Genomic DNA, 18905 nt, shown 5'->3' with positions numbered 1-18905 from the left:
AAATATACACTAAAGAAGTTTGGAGAAGGCGACAGGCATTTCGATAAGCATGACGTGTATAAACCGAAGAATAAAGATGAAGAAACATTCGGTTAGGTGGGAAGAGATTATTGATGGAGAAGAGAATACGATGACGGCGACGACAAGGATGACGTGCAACGAGCGAAGGTTATAAAACGCAAGGAATAGCATGGCACTAAGAGGAAGAACAGAAAAACGGAGGTTCCGGCGAGTCAGGAACACCTCGGCTGGAAGAGAGCAACGCGGGCTACTGCTCCGATGGTCTCGAGTTCTATTGCGTCCCACCGTAGACTTCCTGGCCTTCCTGAGCTCGTTCCGGGGAGTCAACGACTGACGCAACCACCTGCTACGGCCAGGGGTACCTCCAGCGCTGTTGCCACCCATTCGGGTGGGGCCCACAACGCCAACATCGTCAGCATCGCCTTTAGGGGCACTTGGACGGGGAGCTCATACGACACCGCCAGCGACGCCAGCCTAAGCACCTCGAACACCACCTCGATGCCGGCTACCTGGATGCCACTGAATGGACCCACGCAACGCTTCATCAGCATTGAACCTTTGGAATCATATTTGCTAGCATTTTCCAACTAGCCCAAGTTTCCGCCTTAATAAGCATTGAATCATGAGCACGAACGCCGAACGCTAGTAAACTGGGTGTTCCCGGGTCGTGTGTATTGGTAGTCTTTGTGTTTTTTTTGTTATTTAGTTCTGTGTGTTAGTGTTTGTGCCGCATAGGGAGCAATAAATGTGCGTCTCTGGGGGTACACCTGTTGCCTAGTTCATTCTTTCGGGCCTAGTGTTTTCCGGGAATCCGTGAGAAAGTCAAGTGGCGAGCGCCGGCCAGGACTCATTTCCTTGTTTCGCTTTGTTTTGTCTGAGATCTTTCCAATCTCTCGAAGACAGAAAGCATGGATTTGGCAAAAACGTACGAACTGGCTCTCAATCTGGGTGTAAGCAAGGAAGAGGCGATGCGTGTCAATGATGAGGAGGCAGAGAGAAGAGACAAATAGGAAGAGAGGAAGGACCACAGACAAGTGAAGATGCCAAAAGTGCGTAGAAACGTCAGAAAGCGGCATATGAATGCGAGATACGCCGAACAGAGCGCACCAAAGAGGAGGAAAAGCGCCAGTAGAGGACAGAACGAGAACTGTTTCTTTTGTGTAAACAGGCGCATGCCGCGGGAGGATGTGAGGAGATCACAGACGATGATCAGCGTTCCTTAGCGGGCAGGGAACCTCCTAGACAGGCCAGAGTTTGTCCAAGAAAGATTATGGCTCCTTTTGATGACAACAAGGTTATTTGGACGCATATCTGGAACGATTCGAGCAGATAGCTTTGGGGCATAGGTGGGAGCGCAGTGAATGGGCCACGGCGTTGAGAATGTGTTTATTCGAGGAGGCACTGAATGTACTTAGGAGGATGCCTGCTGTTGATTCCATGAACTACGAGAAAGTCAAGAAGGCACTCCTCCGTACATTCAGACTTACATCATGAGGTTTTCCCTAGCGATTTCTCACCGCGAAACCTAAGGATTCTGAACCCGCTATGCAGTTTTGCTGCAGACTGACCAACTATTTCGGCACGAGGCTTGCAATGCCAAACACAGAAAAGTTTTTTGAAGGCTTGTGTGACAAGCTGGTGACAAACCACAATTTAGAATGTTGCAGTCCAAAGCCAGCGCTATTCCTGAAAGAAAGTTGTGTTCATTGGAAGAATTTGCCGACACTGCAGACCGATTCCTCGAGGCTCAAGGGCTGAGAAAGATGAGGAAGACGTTTAAAGGAGGGGACTAAAACGGTCCTAGAGACAGATGCGACAAAAACAAGAGCCTATGGTGGTGCTTCTAAGGCGCCAGTAAAGTGTTTCCTCTGTGGCAAGGTGGGGCACCGTGCTGTTGACTGTCGGACTAGTAGTGCTGCCCAAAATACAGGTTGTGTGCCACTGTTGTAAGAGGAGAGGACGTACTGTGGATGAGTGCTGATATAGAACTCAGGACAGAGCTGCAAGAGTTGCTGACACTCGGGTAGAACTTGTCACACCACGTGAAGTTCTACAGCTAAAAGGAGAGCAATTGCCGCTGAAAAATCAGGCGCTGAATGGAACACCCAAGTCGAAAGCAGCAATGCCGGTGGAGGTTGGGCAAATAGAGGACCGTCCTATATTGGTGCTTAGAGACCGCGGAGCCACCACGTTTTTGGCTCGGAGAAGCCTGGTGAAGGACGAGGATCTTACAGAGGAAGCGTCGGCCGTCACTCGTGAGCTAGCACACCCAGGTACCTTCCTGAAGCGAAGATTCTAATGTCCATGCGATATTATGCTGGACAGGTGGTGGCAAAACGCGTAGAACAACCAATCTACGTTCTCATTTTGGGGAACAATACGGGTGCAAGAAGTGTCAAGGACCCCGAAATCGAGTGGAGGATGCTCGACGTTGAGGAACGCCCAAAGGAGGAGAGGCCCACGACAGTTCAGGCGGTCCATGGGGCAGTCAGTTTCTCTTCAAAAGTGGAGAGAAGAGCTCAAGTCACAGGCTGAGCAACGCAGCGTCCGCTGTCTACTGCCGCTACGATGTGTCTGATCGTAACACCAGGCGAAATTATAATTACGCAAACAGAAGACGCGAGCTTGAAAGCCTGGTTCGAAAGAGTTGGGGAAAAGGTGAAAAAAAAAGAGGAGTCGTACGTCATTTGACTATCAATTGGTAAACGGTCTTCTGCACAGGGAACGCATATTTAGCTCGGGAACGCGGGCCCAACCGCTCCTGTTACCGAGATATGCGAGAGACAGTGTTACACTTAGGACATGACGCCATTATTGTCGGACATCAGGGTGTTCACAAAGTGGTGTCTAGAATCACCGAGGAGTTCTGGCCAGGTGTCCACCGTGAAGTTAAGCGCTTCGTTCGCTCGTGTGACGTGTGCCAGCTCACAGTTCCATAGGGAAGAGTTGTACCGTACCTCGAGGCAACAGGCTAGCCATCGACCTACAATTTCAAAGAGTGGCTAATGACATTGTGTGGCCAATCTCTCCAGTATCCGTCAGGGGCAATAGATATGTCCTTACCCTGGTCGACATCGCCAATCAGCCACGAATTTTTCTCTCTTCTTGTTGATGTTGTTCTCCTGATTTTGAGGTGTAGTGGTAGAGGGCGGGTGGACTCGTTAGTGAATCTGGGGACGTACTTCGCGACTGGTGAGTTTAGACATGTGTGCAGGTCTTCAGACGGTGAGGCATTTGGAAGGTTTTCCTCCAGAAATTATTTATTACAATATATACACGCTGATTTACATATGCCGAAAGATTTCGGGTCCTCCGCTTTAACTAAAAATAAAACCTCCAACTTCCACGACTCCGGACCACCGCTGGCCACCACACGGCCAACCCGTCCGGCCGCCGCCCAAGTAAATCACGTCTTTAACGCCACGCTCTCGCCCAGGGGTACACCACCGGCCGCACACGACCGATCTCTCCGGCTGCCACACACCGAACCCCGGCGCTCTCCTTCGCGCGCACTCGTTTCGTTACATTCCCGCCAAAAACTCCACCCTCAGCCAATAGACAGTCCTCCCGCCAAAACTAACTCCTTAGCCAATAGATGACTTTCCCGCCATCGTTTAGACGTAAGATGTCAAAAAAACGACAAATACACACTAAAACACACAATACGCTGTAAACTACCATGGCTTTCTAGAGGATACTACAAAAAGAAGAAACAAACAATTTAAAACACATGCGCCATTGTTAGCCCCTCTAACTAGCTAGCAAGAGCGAAAACAAGCACAGCGCCAGTCCACCCTAGCCGTCCTGTCGCCGTCCCGTGTTTCGAGCCGACTTCCGAGAAGAAACCGTTCCTCACTCGCTGGGGCCGAGGAGCACGACACTCGCACGCGGTGCCGTTCTCGGTCTTTCCCCTTTTGTCGGCGCATTCCCCTGCTCCCCTTCGGCAGCACTCCTCACACTCTTTTCCACGACGTACGCAAGGTGCGCCGTGACACAGTCGTTATCCTGACGCTATTCTGTTGAAGACTTGTGGAGATGTTCTCGCGTTATGGGTTCCCGAGGTAAATTTTGAGTGAGCGGGGCTCTACCTTCACGCCTGGACTGATAAAAGGGGTTAACTGCCTTTTGTCGGTAAGGTAGTTACTAACAACGCCATAACATCGCATGAGTAATTGGCATGTAGAGCGGTTCCACAGCACCTTCAAAAATAGGATCTGGAATATGTGCCAGGAAAGACCTACTGATCGAGATAAATACCTATAAGCTACTTTGTTCGTTTACTGCGAAGTAACGCGAATGAGTCTTGGTTTCTCGCCTTTTGAGATGTTATATGAGAGAACCGTTAGAAGTCGACTTACAATACTCAAGGAGCTGTGGCTAATAAACAGATTGCGTCAAATCTCAATACAACATGCACGTACGTTCTTGAGTTGCTGGACAACTTGGAGGAAACATGCTGGCTTGCACATCAAGGCCTGGAAAGGGCGCGCAACGCTATAAGGACTACTATAACTAGAAAGCCACTAACCGAAATCTGAATCCGGACGACAGGGTTCTCATCCTGCTATCGACGGATCATAATAAGTTACTGATGCAATGAATGGGTCTAGTACGCAGAAGGAAAACGACATTCAATATGAATTATTAATGAATTATTAATGAAGTATGAATCAATATGAATTATTAAGAAGGTTTTCTACGGAACATTCTGAAAAATACGTAGAAAGAGTTCCCGTAAAGTACCCCCCAAGGTAGCATGCTCGGTAGTGGTGGAGGAGACAGATGATGTTGCCAAGGTGCCCATGTGCAGTGGGAAGAAAAGTGTAGGATGTGATAAGGTAGTAATAAACCGCAATTGGTATGAAGACAGAAGATCGCAGATAAGAGCTCTACTCCAAAGCAAGGGGAATGAGTTTTCGGATGTGCCAGGCAAAACTGATGTCATATGTTGCAAATTAGATCTCTCTACAGATAGAGCAATCAGTGTGAAGTAATAGCCACTACCTTTAGTAGTTCGATAATGAATTGAAAATGAGGTTCGGGAGATGTTGGAGCTTGGTGTTATTGAGAGGTCCTGGTTAGCATACAAAGGGTCTCTCGTGGTTGTCAGAAAGCCAAATGGTACTAACCGATTATGTGTAAATTTTTGTCGGATCAACAACATGACAGTATCCGATGCGGAACCTATACCAAGACAAGACGTGGTTTTCGCTAAGGTAGCTCACAAAAAGTTTTTCTCAAAATCTGATTTAGCAAAGGGGTATTAGCAAATACCAGTGGAAGATTCGTCGAAACCAAAGACGGCCTTTTCTTGCTCGGCGGGTTTATTTAAGTGTAAAATCATATCCTTTGGTTTGAAGACAGCACCCGCAATATTCCCCACGCTGATGAGGAAGTTTTTGGATGGACTGCAAAATGCAGAACACTATATTGACGACATGCTTGAGGCAACAGATGCGTGGGAAGAGCCCGTAATTTCGCTGGAAAAACTATATGCCGGAATTCAGCAAGCCAGGTTGACCACGAAACCGGCAAAATGTCAGGTGGGCTTTGAAGCCTTTTCTTTTGTCGGACACAAGCTGGGGATGGGCCGCATCGCTACGAAAGACATCTTGGTCAAAATACAGCAAGCCCAGACACCGACGACCAAGAAAGAAGTACAATCGTTCCTCGGTTAGACGGGATACTACAGGAACTTTATTCAAGATTATGCTCACACAGCCAATCAGCTTGTCGCACTCACTTAGAAGGGTGCAAGCAACAAGCTGAATTGGACTGCTGAACATGAGAACGCATTCGTAATGTTAAACTGGCTTATGGCACAACCGGCCGTGCTGCTTGCTCCGAATATGGATAAAGAATTTGTCCTTAGCACTGATGCATCAGAGTGAGCATTTGGAGCCGTAGTTTTGCAAGAAGAAAATCGCATGCTACATCCGCTATGTGTTGCCAGTAAAAAATTATCGACTAGTGACCGCAACTACCTCACTGTTGAAAAGGAATGCTTGGGGGTAGTATGGGCAGTAAAGAAATTTCACATTCATCTTTGTGGGAGGCATTTAAGAATTCAAATGGATCATCAGCGGCTTGAATACTTTACCAAGATTAAAATGAAGAATAGTAAACTAATGAGATGGAGTTTGGCCTTGGCTCGTTTCAGGTGGAATATATTAAAGGCAGTGGTAACGTTGGGGCGAACTTCATGAGTAGAGCCAGCTAAACAGCTTTAGCTCTCTCTAGGATCCATCTTTTTGTTGTTGTCGTTGTGGTTGTGTTCTTACATAAGGAAGTGCATTGTGGACAATAACATGTTTATTAAAGACACTGTACGGACAATGGCAGTGGTGTGTTTATGTTCCGTAAATGGAATTTGGTGTGCGCGGTCAGTGGTTCGTTTTCGGTGCTTGCTTGACACCGGCGGTTTATTGTGTGCTGGGTCCACAATCGCCCCTGGATGTAGTCAGTTGGCTGAAAGGCCTGAAGATGGGGATAATGGGAACAGTTTTTTATAGAAAAGCTCTTTAGAGAGGGGCCGTCGTATATACATGGAAGTTTAACATAGAAGTATTAACTAAATATGTTTGGAGAAGACGATGAGGATGACGATAAGCCCGACATGTATTAACCCAAGAATAAAGATGAAGAAATATTCGGTGAGGTGGGAAGAGATGATTGGTGGAGAAGAGAAGACGATGATGACAACTACAAGGACGACTTGTACCAACGCCAAGGTTATAAAAGCGCGAGGGATAGCGTGGAACGGTGTGAAAGAGAAAAAAGAAAGATAAGACGCGCGTCGCAGTTGTTGCTGCGACGCGCGTCTTATCTTTCCTTTTTCTCTTTCACCCCGTTCCACGCTATCCCTCGCGCTTTAACTCTCCTCTGTCTGCACGTGGCAGCGGTGGTGGCTCGGCTGGAGCCAGTAGGCAGGCCCGTGCAATTTCCTTTTCATCCTTCTCTCAGTCACAACAACAACAACAACAACAACAACGGGGTGGAAGAACAGAGAAGCGTATGCTCCGGCGAGTCAGGAACACCTCGGCTGGTAGAGAGCAACGCCGGCTACTGCTCCGGGGATCTCGAGTTTTGCGGCGTCGCACCGTGGACCTCCTGCCGTTCCTGAGCTCGTTACAGCGATCCCACGGGTGGCGGAACCACCTACTACGACCATGGTTACCTCCAGTGCTGTTGCGAACCATCCGGGTAGTGCGCAAACGCCAACCTCACCACCATCGTCTCCATAGGCACTCAGACAGGGAGCTCGTACGAGGCCACTAATAACGCCACCAGCGATGCCAGCCTGAGTACCTCGAACACCACCTCGACGCCGGCTACCTGGATGCCACTGACTGGACCCATGCAACGCCTCATCAGCACTGACCCGTGAGCACGAACGCAGAACGCTTGTAGACTGGGTGTTCCTGGGTCGTGTGTATTGGTAGTTTTTGTGTTTTGTGTTATTTTTGTTAGTTTTGTGTGTTTGGGTTTGCGTCGCGTAGGGTGTATTAAATGGGCGTCTGTGCGAGTACACCCCTCGTCTAGTCCATACTTTCTGCCCGAGAATTCTCCGGGGATCCGCGGCATCCCTCCCGGCAAGACATGGGACCCAAGATCTTCAACAACATATGGTTCTCATCGGCCGACGAGGACTCTACTGCTCGCAGCCGGAGCAGCAGCCACTCATGAAGCCGAGCCGACTCCACACCCCGGACGAAGACCCAAGTCCCGCCCATTGACCCTCTGGCCGCAGATAGTGGAAAACGAGCTCAGAAGACGCGACCACTAGACCAAAAGTAGGTGAGCTTGGCAGAAAGAGCACAGAGTCTTCCCACTCCTTCAAACAACCCCCGTTTCCAAACAATGCAGGTTGTTATTGCATCCCAAATTAAGGCCCTAACGGCCAAATTAGAACATGTCCTCTAAGAGAAGCAAGCTCTCCCGCCCCCACGTAGAGACGAAGAGCCACCCCTCGCAAAACCGACAAAAAACGTAGCCGGTCCATGAGGCCGAAGAACGGATTATGAACTCTGCAAGTTTCAATGTCCACAATTCTCCAAACTCTGACTGAAAATAGACGCCTTTCACCATACATTTGCACTACACGAGACTACTCTAAATTAACACACAGCTGCCATTCACGAACTTCAAACTCAATATCGCAAACGAGCCTCGCCAAAGGAGCACGGCCAGGGCCAGCAGTAATGCGGGTCTCACCTCATTCCGACACATCCAAGATGGCCATGCACCATAAAAGCATCCAAAATACAGAACACACAGAAATTTTGGAGTGGAATTGCAGAGGGTACAAGCGCAAAGTGGGTCTCCTTAATCGGTTCATTGTCACTACTTCAATTCGTCTGTCAACACTCGAATCTGTCTGAAGGAAGTGGGGGCCGATAAGGCCCCGACGCTGCCAGGATACTACACGATCAGTCAGCCCCTGATGCCATCGTTGCAATAACTGTCGTCGAACACGGCCTGTCATTACCAGACACGGAACACTTGACGATCGAGGTTGTGCTCAACAAGCGCGGCCGAGCAAGCATCTTTGTCGTAAACATCTACAAGCCCCCAAGCCTAGCAAAAGGGACTCCACAGACCTACTACTGGGTGCCTCGTACAAAGCGCAGCGTAATCAGCTCTTGATCGTGGGAGATTTCAGCGCACCCCAGGGAAAGTGTGGGTATCGCGCAAATACAGCAAGAGGGCAGTCTATAATAGAAGCGATAGACACGAGGACTGGAACTTCTAACTAACCCTCCCATCCCGAAACGAGAGGGGAACAGTATGACTAGATACTTCTAGCTTGACCTCACCCTCGTCAAGAATGTAAGCCACTCGAAGCGGACCAACCTCACCGACCAATGTGGAGTGACCACTGCATCCTAAGCATCTTTATCACTTCGTCTAAAATGCGGAGAAGTATCGGACCAGCCAGAATTATGGACTGGACAAAAATTTCGCAACTCCGAATTCCCCACGGGACTTGTCGAATCTATCTAGGATTCGAGCGCGGCTCTTCGACAGGCTCACAGCAAAGCCACCGAAGTCGCACAGCGTGCAAAAGAGACACCTGAGAACAGAAAGGCACCAACTCAAATTATGGGATCAGCACAGGAAGCACTTTCGCCATTGGTAGACCCAAAAGTTGAACCGACAACTTCGAACCCATAGAGTCGAGCTAACGGAAGAAGAAAGGACGTACGCCACGCAACTCTAGCACCAGAACTGGAAACAGTTTCGCGAGTCTCTGCGAGGCACTCTGCGCACGTCTTGGACCCGGAAAATTCTAAGAAACTTGATAGGCACAACCATGTTAAAGTCCGAATCGACCCGTACGCTGAACCGGATTTTCCACATGTTCTCGGGCGACGACGCAGCTCTTCTTGCAGCGCTTCGCGACAGGTACATAGGAACTGTGATTTGAACACCTAGCAACGATTACCTACCAAGGCAACCCATATCGCGCTTTGGACGCCCCCAAACGAGGAAGAAGCAAACGCCTCGGCCACATCTGCGTCCGTAGCAGGGCGGCCGGTGCGGACAAAATCACTAATGCCATAATACGCAACCTCAGGAAGGACCAAATTCGGGATCTGACTAAATACATTAAGGGTGAGCTCTGGGAAAGGAATATCACCCCTCAAAAGTGGCAACACTCCGGAATGATCGCCATCCCTAATCCGGCGAAGCTACCCACACTCTAGGCGCTCCGCCTCATTTCGCTCACGTCATGTCTGGGCGAGTTATACGAGCGGGTGATCCACTCGTCTGCAGAACAATACCGAAGGCAAAAACCTCTTCCCTCCTGCTATGGCCTGTTTACGAACCGGGATATCTACCCAAGACATTTTCCTTCTACTCAAGGAGGAGGTACTGGCCCACGTTCACAGCGGAATGGAGCCCCTCTTGATGGCCCGTAATTTCAAAGCTGCCTTCGACAAGGTGTCTCACGATGCCTTCCTCACAAAACTGAACAACCTAAATGATGGGGTACACGTCTTCCACTACGTTCAGAATTTCCTATCCAACAGAATAGCTACGATCGGTATGAGAGGCGCACGCTCGGATCTCCAGGTCATCCCGCGCCAAGGCACACCTCAGGGTTCGATTATCTCCCCTCTGCTTCTCAACATAGCCATGGGTGACGTGGCTCCAAGCCTTCAAACAGTACATCGGATTTACACTTCACACCAACGACGTAACTATCTGGACTACCAAAGGCTCTCTGGCGGCCAAAGAAGAAACTTTAAAGCGAGCTGCCACCTGCGTCGAGGTCACGGCCGCCCAATGCGGACTTCACTGTGCGCCGAAAAGGTCGAAGATCATCCGCATAGAAGGACGTAACTACAAGTCTCCAGGAGACACTCAGGTCCTCCTACACGGCGTCCCTGTCCAGGAGACACAATAGATCCGCATCCTAGGCCTGTGGCTCCACAACAATCGAAACTCCACCCACGCTGTCAGGCTGCTATCCATCACAGGAGAGAAAGTCGCCAAAATGATCTGTGGAGTGGCACGCAACCGTAGAGGCATGCGGGAGGAATACACGCAACGCCTGGTCCAAGCACTCGTGGTGAGCCACGTTTCCAACGGCCTACCATACCTGCAATTAACTCGGCAAGAACTCAACAAAATCAATGCCATGTTACGTATAGTATAAAAACATGCGCTGGACCTTCCTACCCACATTTAAAACGTGAAACTACAGCCCCTTGGCCTCTGGAATCCATTCGAGGAGATCCAGGAGGCTGTTTTTATGCAACGCGCACGCCTCCTTCGTATAAAGACACCAGCAGGCATACTCTGCAGCAGGTGGGCTACCGTGCAGACGTCCAGATCGTACAGAGCACGAGCAACCTCCCAACAACATATCGCTCGACGGTGCACGTCACCCTAATTCCCCAAAATAAATCGAGCGGAGCCGGCTCGGGCACACGCTCAGCCAGAATAGACTACCTGAAGCGGACAACAGCACACAGCCCCCACACGGTGTACGTCGATGCAGCAGCACACAGTGAGGTCACGCGGGCGATAGCAGTTGCGGTGATCTCCCACAACGAGGTTGTCAGAGCCTCCTTAAAACACACGATGATCACGGAAGCTGAAGTGGCAGCAATACTGCTGGCGATCCAGTACAGCGACGCCCGTGACCAGGATGTGCACGCCATGAGCACTCCCAAGCAGCCTGTCGGCTCCTACTTACAGGAAGTATACCCAAAAAACTAGTGGGCATAGTAACCAACTCTATGAGCGCGAATTCGTCTCTGAAACATCAGATAGCGTGGGTGCCTGGTCACGCTGGATTAGAGGGCAACGAGGTCGCGGACGTACAAACTCGAGTACACACCAACTGAGCGGGCTCCAACCCCGAATCAAGTTCTCTTCGCGAAGTTCCTGGCACGTTCAGCACACGACTGAACTTCCTAAATTCACAACGACAGCACTTTCCCCATCCACACAATACGCATAACGCTAAGGAAGCTCAGGACTAGAGGCCAGCTCCCGACCGATACATCCCCGAACCTTTATAAACACAAGCTCACTTGCGTCGATCGGTATAAAGGCGAATGGCCGTTGCGCGAATACAGGATACATATCAGATTACATGGGGATGTAAGGGCCCGAAACCCTCGTCATCACAACACATAGAAGGAACGAAGGAGCAATGGGAGACCTCTCTGCTCAGCTCTGAGCTTGATCAGCCGCGCGCACTCCTTGCGCAGGCTAGAGCGGCGGCCAATGTAGTGGATTCTCGAAATTTCTCTTCGAGACTTTTATCGTCTTTGTCAAAGAACGTTTTCTACTACAACATCCGCCTGAATCGACGTTGCTCTGTCGTCCCTCCCTCCAACACCTGCGCTGCCGCCCAAGACTAGAGGTGAGGGAGAGGAGACTGCATTTACCGCCGTCGCTCTGAGAGAACCCTGGGAGGGGGGAGGGGGAGTTGCACTCGCGATGGGGCACGACCGGCGAGCGAAAACGGATTGCCACACTCTTCGACCCTCAATCGTGACCTCCACCTGGTCGTAGTCTCTCGCAGTGTCCTCCCCCAATTTCGTGCCGTCCGCCAGGTTCCACCAGGTCCCACCGCAGGTCCATGCAACGGACAGGAGCCTGGGCCCCGTAATGGCCGCTTGTGCCTCCGGCGTCACGGCCAAGGCGAGGACAGCGGCCTCAAGGGTCGGCCTGCTCTGCATGCAGGCAGCCGTGTCGTAACCTCAGCCTGTGTCGTTCCTGAAACCACGGTCGACGGATGCAGAGGGGAAGGTGGAAAGATGACGCCTTGCTCCCCGGCCGCGGGTCGCCAGCATCTCTATCCGCGCGGTATTCGAGCGGCGCCAAACTCCCGGGGTCGTAAATCAGGGCAGCCGGCAGGGGATCTCGGTCCGTCCAGGCAAGCGCCTCGCCGGCCTCCATGAATTGGAACGACGCCGCCCTGTATCTGCATGAACCTGGTTCGCTCACACGAGACCTCTCGCGCCGGGCCACTCTGCGGTCGGCAGATTGTTGACATGCGGCAATCTAGCTGAGTTCGGATATTGAGCTTCTATATGCGTGAACCTCATCAGAACAGGGACGCCTGTGCGCGAGCTCACGCGTTTTGCGTTCCTCCTTCGCCAGTTCGATCTCGAGCTGTTAGAAACGGGCGTCGCCTAAGCCCCTGAGGGCATGATCTCAGGCGCTCGGCAATTCCCATTCTTTAAGCGATTTCACGGGCTTCGAGTATTATAGCGATGCCCACGAAGTAGCTATGTACGCAATCTCACGTGCGTGGAATTTTCCAATCCTTCGGCGATTTGGCTGGCCGTAGGCATTATAGCAATACGTTTAGGGACTTCCCTGCATTTAGCTCGCTTCTGCGCCATCCGGCGCTTGTGAATCACAGTAATTATGCGATTTCGCAAATGCAGGCGCATTTGATATCTCGATTTTGGCCCTCGCTCACTTGCGCGGAATAACAACTTTGAAACGCTCATCTGACGGATCTTTTACATGGCACGTATTTTAGCAAAGCTCCATCACGGCACCAGCAGGTACTCTCCAACTCGCCGCAATACCAGCGACACTAGAGTTACCGCCAACGACACTACAAGTGACTTCAAAGCGCAATTTAGCCTGACTTATTGGAGGGTCTGTTCTTCAATAAGACATGCTATCCGCTCTTCACAAAATGAGACTTCCTACTGAGCCTTGAAAATCTCTTGTTTGCTGAACGACCTCGAGGGGAATGGCCGCCCTAACAAGGAGCACGTGCTCTCAGCGCTTTGCAGACGGCAGCTCCCGCTACGACCTCTTTCCGACGATTGATTGAGTGGATATTAATCGGTGCTCGTGACAGCGCATTCGCGAGAACACATTTGCAGCCCGAAGAGTTAAGAGATGAGAGCGAGCCGCGGGATAGGGGAAAACATCTAGGCGGCCCAGGTGACCACAGTTGTTTCTTGTGCCTTTTTCCCTTTCCTGCTACCTGCCGCTGCTGCCTGCGCGCGACCAAGGGAGGCGGGCCGAGTTATTAACCGATAAACGGTTTTGCCTGCTATTCATCGATGAAGGTGTTCATTGCGGCCACAGCTGTGGTCGAGTTAGCGGGGTGGTGTTGGTCCTGAGGGCAGGTTCCAAACTGCACTAGCAACCCCACAACTGCACAAAATAAACTCTGAGAGTGGAGATAGTGTCCTTTGGGGCGCCCAACAGAGCTTAAGCCGGACTAGTCGTGCGCGTCGTCCCTGGAATGCTGTCATCCCTTCAAGGGGGACTTCAGAGAACAAGTGAAAGTGGGCTAGTTGGTGGTTGACAATGCAGTGCATATTGCAACCGCGCACCACGACGAGGGACGAAGACAGGAAAGCACAGGACAAGACGCGGAACTTCAACTAAGGTTTTTGGACGACAGAAATGTGCCGAGTGAGTTGCTCTGGGACAAATTAAACACGCAACTGCGTCGCGATAACCAACGTGGCTGCATTTCTAAACTAACGATTGATGGCAAAGTTTTGCATGAGGCGGAATTGGCGGATGCTCTAAATAATTTTCTTACAAGTGTGTGTATTCCATGCTGTTCATCAAATGCATGTCGGTATATCAGCACGCGGAATAAAAAATCCATATTTCTACAGCCATTGGATGAACAGGAAGTAATTTCAACAAGGGGAAGCTTTGGGCCAGTTGGTCAGACATGTTGGGGAGGAGGGATAACCGCAAACTTGACAGGACTGAAGATCGAGAACCGCTCGTCCTGTCCTCTTCTCGATCTTCAGTCCTGTCAAGTTTGCGGTTATCCCTCCTCCCCAACAGGAAGTAATTTCAACAATAAAAAAATTTAAAAAACAGCACCAGTAGGAATATCGACAAAATTCAAATAAAACCAGCAAAGTATCTCGCAGATGTCATAGCACCAGTTCTAACACATATCTTTAATTAATGTTTAACGACACCGACATTTCCGGTGAAAATGCAAACTGCAAAAGTAGTAATGTTTTTTTAAAAAGGGAAGCCGAAATGAACTGATCAATTACCGTCCGGTGTCTATCTTACCTATATTTTCTGAGCCTCTGTAGGCTTGTATGTTTTGCTGACCACTGCGAATTTATAACGAAACACCAGTTTGGGTTTAGGAATAATATGTCTACAGAATTAGCTCTGCTTCACCAGAAACACTATATTTTAACGCAGTTTGAAAGCAAGGCAATAGTAGTCGGCCTATTTGTAGATTTTTCTAAGGCATTCGACTTGGCGAATCATGATTTTCTGCTGCAGAAGAAGGACTTTTACGGTATAGGAGGGTGTGGATTACAGTTATTACAATCATATTTATCCCATCGGTGTCAAGTAGTACAAATAAACAACTCGCGATCACAAGTCCTGACACTGCTTTGTGGAGTCCAACAGGGAAGCATATTGGGCCCCTTGCTATTTAACCTGTATATTAATGACATTGTTAACATTAACCAGAGCGCCATATTTATTATATACGCAGATGATACTAGCATATTTTTTCGGGTAATAGCATCAATAAACCCATCCTTGATTGTACTGACACTATAGTCCAACTGCAGCAATGGTCCTCATCCAATACATGAAGATTAACGAAAATAAAACAAAAGCAGTTGTCTTCCGGCGGAAAAATAAACCTGTTCCTCCTCATGCTGATATTGTTTTAAACTCTGATCCTGTTGACATTGTTGACCATTCCAAATGTCTAGGTATGATATTCACTGCCAATATGTACTGGGAATCACATGTGAATTTTGTATTAGTGAAACTTGCTCGAATAACCGGTGTAGTTGGTCGTCTCTGATATATGCTTTCTACTAAAACAAAAATATTGGTCTATAATTCTCTTTTCTGTTCACACATCAACTATTGCCAGCTTGTCGGGGCACAACTACATTCTCTACCACACAAAAAATATTCCATATGTAAAAACGGTGTCTACGTCACGTGTACAATGCTGGCTACAATGCAACCACTGCGGAATTTTTTCACAGTGCCCATGTTATCACAGCCCACAAGCTATACCGTTACCGTTTGATTGCTCGGTTTAAATATGAAGTGAAAAAAAATATTCATAGCCTGGATGCCTTGGCACATCTAGATAAAAATACGAAATTTTATCAGACTAGACATGGAGAAAACTGGAAGGTTGCTGTACCATGCTTGAATTCTGGTATGGAGCGATTGTGTTACTCTCTTCCATCTCTTTTAAACTACTATCAGCCACTGATTTTTGATTTATTTAGTTGTTCCACTGTTAAACTTAGAGACATGTTTGCCGATTGACTAACCTGATTTCATCTATTCTGATGTTTTCTTTACCTAGCTCAGGACTTTTTTCCTTTATTCTGCAGTGAGGAATTGTCTTGATTTGTTTATCGTTTGTTCATTATCAGGTGCTGTCTAGACGCTGCCTTATATATGGGGCTGCGCACTCGTCAAGCTGCCAAGTGGCCGCTTTTTTTCCGTTGCCCTCTATCTGTAGCACCGATGGAAATAAAGATTTGATTTGATTTGATTTGTTTTGATTTGAAAACCACTTTGATACAGGATTCTTAATCACACCTGATAAACAGCCCACACCACCACATTATACAGGCACGTGGGTGCGCGTGGCACAAGTTAGCATCTAGATAGTTGAATTATTTCTTGGATAACGATAGTGAAGTGGAGCTGATGGAAAGGTCATTTTCTTTTTTTTAATGCAGTAGTCTTCAAAAATTTTCCTGCTAAGCTGGGTCGTCAATTGTTTCAAGACAATTGTGTCTCGGAACCGGGCCGTGCAGTTACGATAATGGCGACAATGTTTTGCCAGTTCCCCGCCCCCCGTCAATGATTCAACTGTTGCGCGTTGCTCCTGAAGTCTAACATTCAGGGAACGTCCAGTTTGCCCTATGGTGCAATTCCCACATGTGAGGGGTATTTTGTACACCACCCCAGTTTTGCAGGGAACGAACCTGTCTACGTGCTTAGTGCGGCACTCATTCTTTTTGCCACTTCCCTGCACCATATTGCACATGCCCGAAAGCGTTTTGGGCGCCCTGAAGGCCACCGGGACATCATAATTCATGGCTGCTTTTATGAGGTGATGGGAGATCTGGTGGAAGTATGGCATAGCCACGGGTCTCCGGCGTTGCGGTTCTTTACCTGGGCTGTGCTTCGGTGGGCATCGAGGTTCTTTGGCAAGGGCTTCTGTCACCGAGGTGGCCATGTCTCGAGGAAAACCAGAACTACTCAGACGTTGTAACTAAAATCGCACGCTATCCTGCATTTCATGTGGGCGTGACAACCGAATCCTTAAAATCTTCTGTGAGTGTGCCCTTCGGTTGAACTTCACCTATGAGTTGCCACCGCAGGGATGCTTGCAGTTTCTGGACATATATATTGTCACTAGCACTAGTGGAACCCATGTGTTTTGTAGGTACCAGCCTCGCTCAAAAAATGTATTTTAAACCACCAGTCAGCTCATTCAAAGCTTATTAAAAGGGGAATAGCAAAAAAACTGCCTGCGCGCTGCTCTTGATAACTCTTGCCCACATGAAATGCAGGATACCGTGCGATTTCAGTTAAAACGTCTGACTAGTGCTGGCTTTCCTCGAGAGGTGGTCACCTCGGTGATAGAAGCCTTTGTCAAGCAAGCTCGATGTACACCGAAGCATAGCCCAAGTGAAGAACCGCAACGCCGTAGACCCGTGGCTATGCCGTACTTCTGCCAGATCTCCCATCGCCTCGAAAAAGTGGCCATGAAATGGTCCTGGTGGTCTTCACGGCGCCCAGAAAGCTTTCGGGCATTTGCAATATGGGGCAGGGAAGTGGAAAAAAGAATGAGTGCCGCACTAAGCGCGTAGACAGGTTCGTTCCCTGCAAAACTGGGGTGGTGTACAAAATACCTCTCAGATGTTGGAATAGCTACAAAGGGCAAACTGGACGTTGCCTGAGGAGCATCGCGGAGCCGTTGAATCATTGGCGGGGAGGGGGGGGGGGAACTGGCAAAACATTGTCGCCAGTGTCGTAACTGCACGCCCAGGTTCCGCTACACAATTGTCTTGTAAAAATTGACCACCCAGCTTAGCAGGGAAGTTTTGAAGCCTACTGCATAAAAAAAGAAAATGACCGTTGCATCAGCTCCACTTCAGTATCTTTATCCAAGAAAGAATTCAACTATCTAGATGCTAACTTGTGCCACGCGCGCCAACGTGCTTGTGTAATGTGATGGTGTCGGCTGTTATTCAGGTGTGATTACGAATCCTGTACAAATGTGGTTTTGCTGTAGTAAACTTTAACGAAAGTTCCGCGTCTTGTCCTGTGCTTTGCTCTCTTCGTCCCCAATCGTTTTGCGCGGTTGTAATTTGCACTACATTGGACTTCATAGTCCAGTTTACCTAGTCGACGAAGAACCTTGTATGGACCGAATGAGGGGCCAAAATTTTTTCACTCAATCCGAGGCGGCGAATAGGCGTCCAAAGCCGGACTGTATCTCCTGGCTTATATTTCGCGTTGCGTCTTCGTAGGTTCTCCATCTGGCGTCTGTCCGCTGGTGTTATTTGACTGGTAACTGGCAAGACGTCGGCTCCTGCGTGCTGAAGATGGGCGGCGACGTAAATAATGTCTTCATTTCTGACGTTTGGGAGCATGAAGTAGTGTGTGACGGTTACTTCTCTGCCGTAGACAATCCTGAAAGGTTTCATCTGAATTATCCCCTGCGCAGGAGTGCTGTACGCAAAGACGACGTAAGAGGGGATGGCATCTCACGAATTTTCTTCGTCGTCCGCATATGTGGCGAGCGAATCGGCGATAGTTTTGTTCAGACGATTCATAAGCCCGTTGGCCTGCGGATGATATGCAGTAGTTCACCGGTAGCTAGTGTGGCTGTAGCCAGAATTGTACATGAGCTCGACTGTAAATGCTGTTCTCCTATCCGTGATGATAATCTGTGTAGCGAAGAAGCGCAATATGTTGGAAGAAAAATTTTGCGACTGCCGCTTCAGCGCCACTCGGCGGGGCGTTTGCTGCGGTGTCGCGGGTAAAGTAGCCAGTCACCAGGGTGATACACTTGTTGCCCGATGTTGACGTTCAGAAGTAGCCGAGGTATTCCGTTCTATTCCGTTGAAAGGGCTTCCTCGGTGGCGAAGGGGCTTCAAAAGTCCAGCTTGCCGGATCCGTGGCATCTTTCATCCTTGACACTCACTGCATGTTTTGATATACCGTGCGACAGCGGAAAAGAGTCGTGGTCTGGAGTATTTATCTTGAATACAGTGTACGGTGCGGGCTAATCCGATGTGGCCTGCTGTTGGTCGGTTGTAAGATGCCTGCATAATTCATACTCGTAAGCAGTAGCAAACAGTGAGGAAGTAAGTGGTCTTGTTGAGAGCGAAGTTCTTTCAGAG

General features: G+C 49.2%; 1 pseudogene; it reads left to right on the top strand.

The window, feature by feature from the left end:
• The first annotated feature begins 929 nt into the window (after positions 1-929).
• On the top strand, positions 930-12240 carry LOC149345498 (uncharacterized; annotated as a pseudogene).
• Positions 12241-18905: the final 6665 nt, after the last annotated feature.

This window comes from Amblyomma mixtum, chromosome 4, assembly GCF_055824585.1.
Source record: "Amblyomma mixtum isolate Tamu chromosome 4, ASM5582458v1, whole genome shotgun sequence".
Lineage (NCBI taxonomy): Eukaryota > Metazoa > Arthropoda > Arachnida > Ixodida > Ixodidae > Amblyomma > Amblyomma mixtum.
The sequence above is the reverse complement of the archived record's forward strand: the minus strand, read 5'-3'. Positions and strand labels throughout refer to the sequence as shown.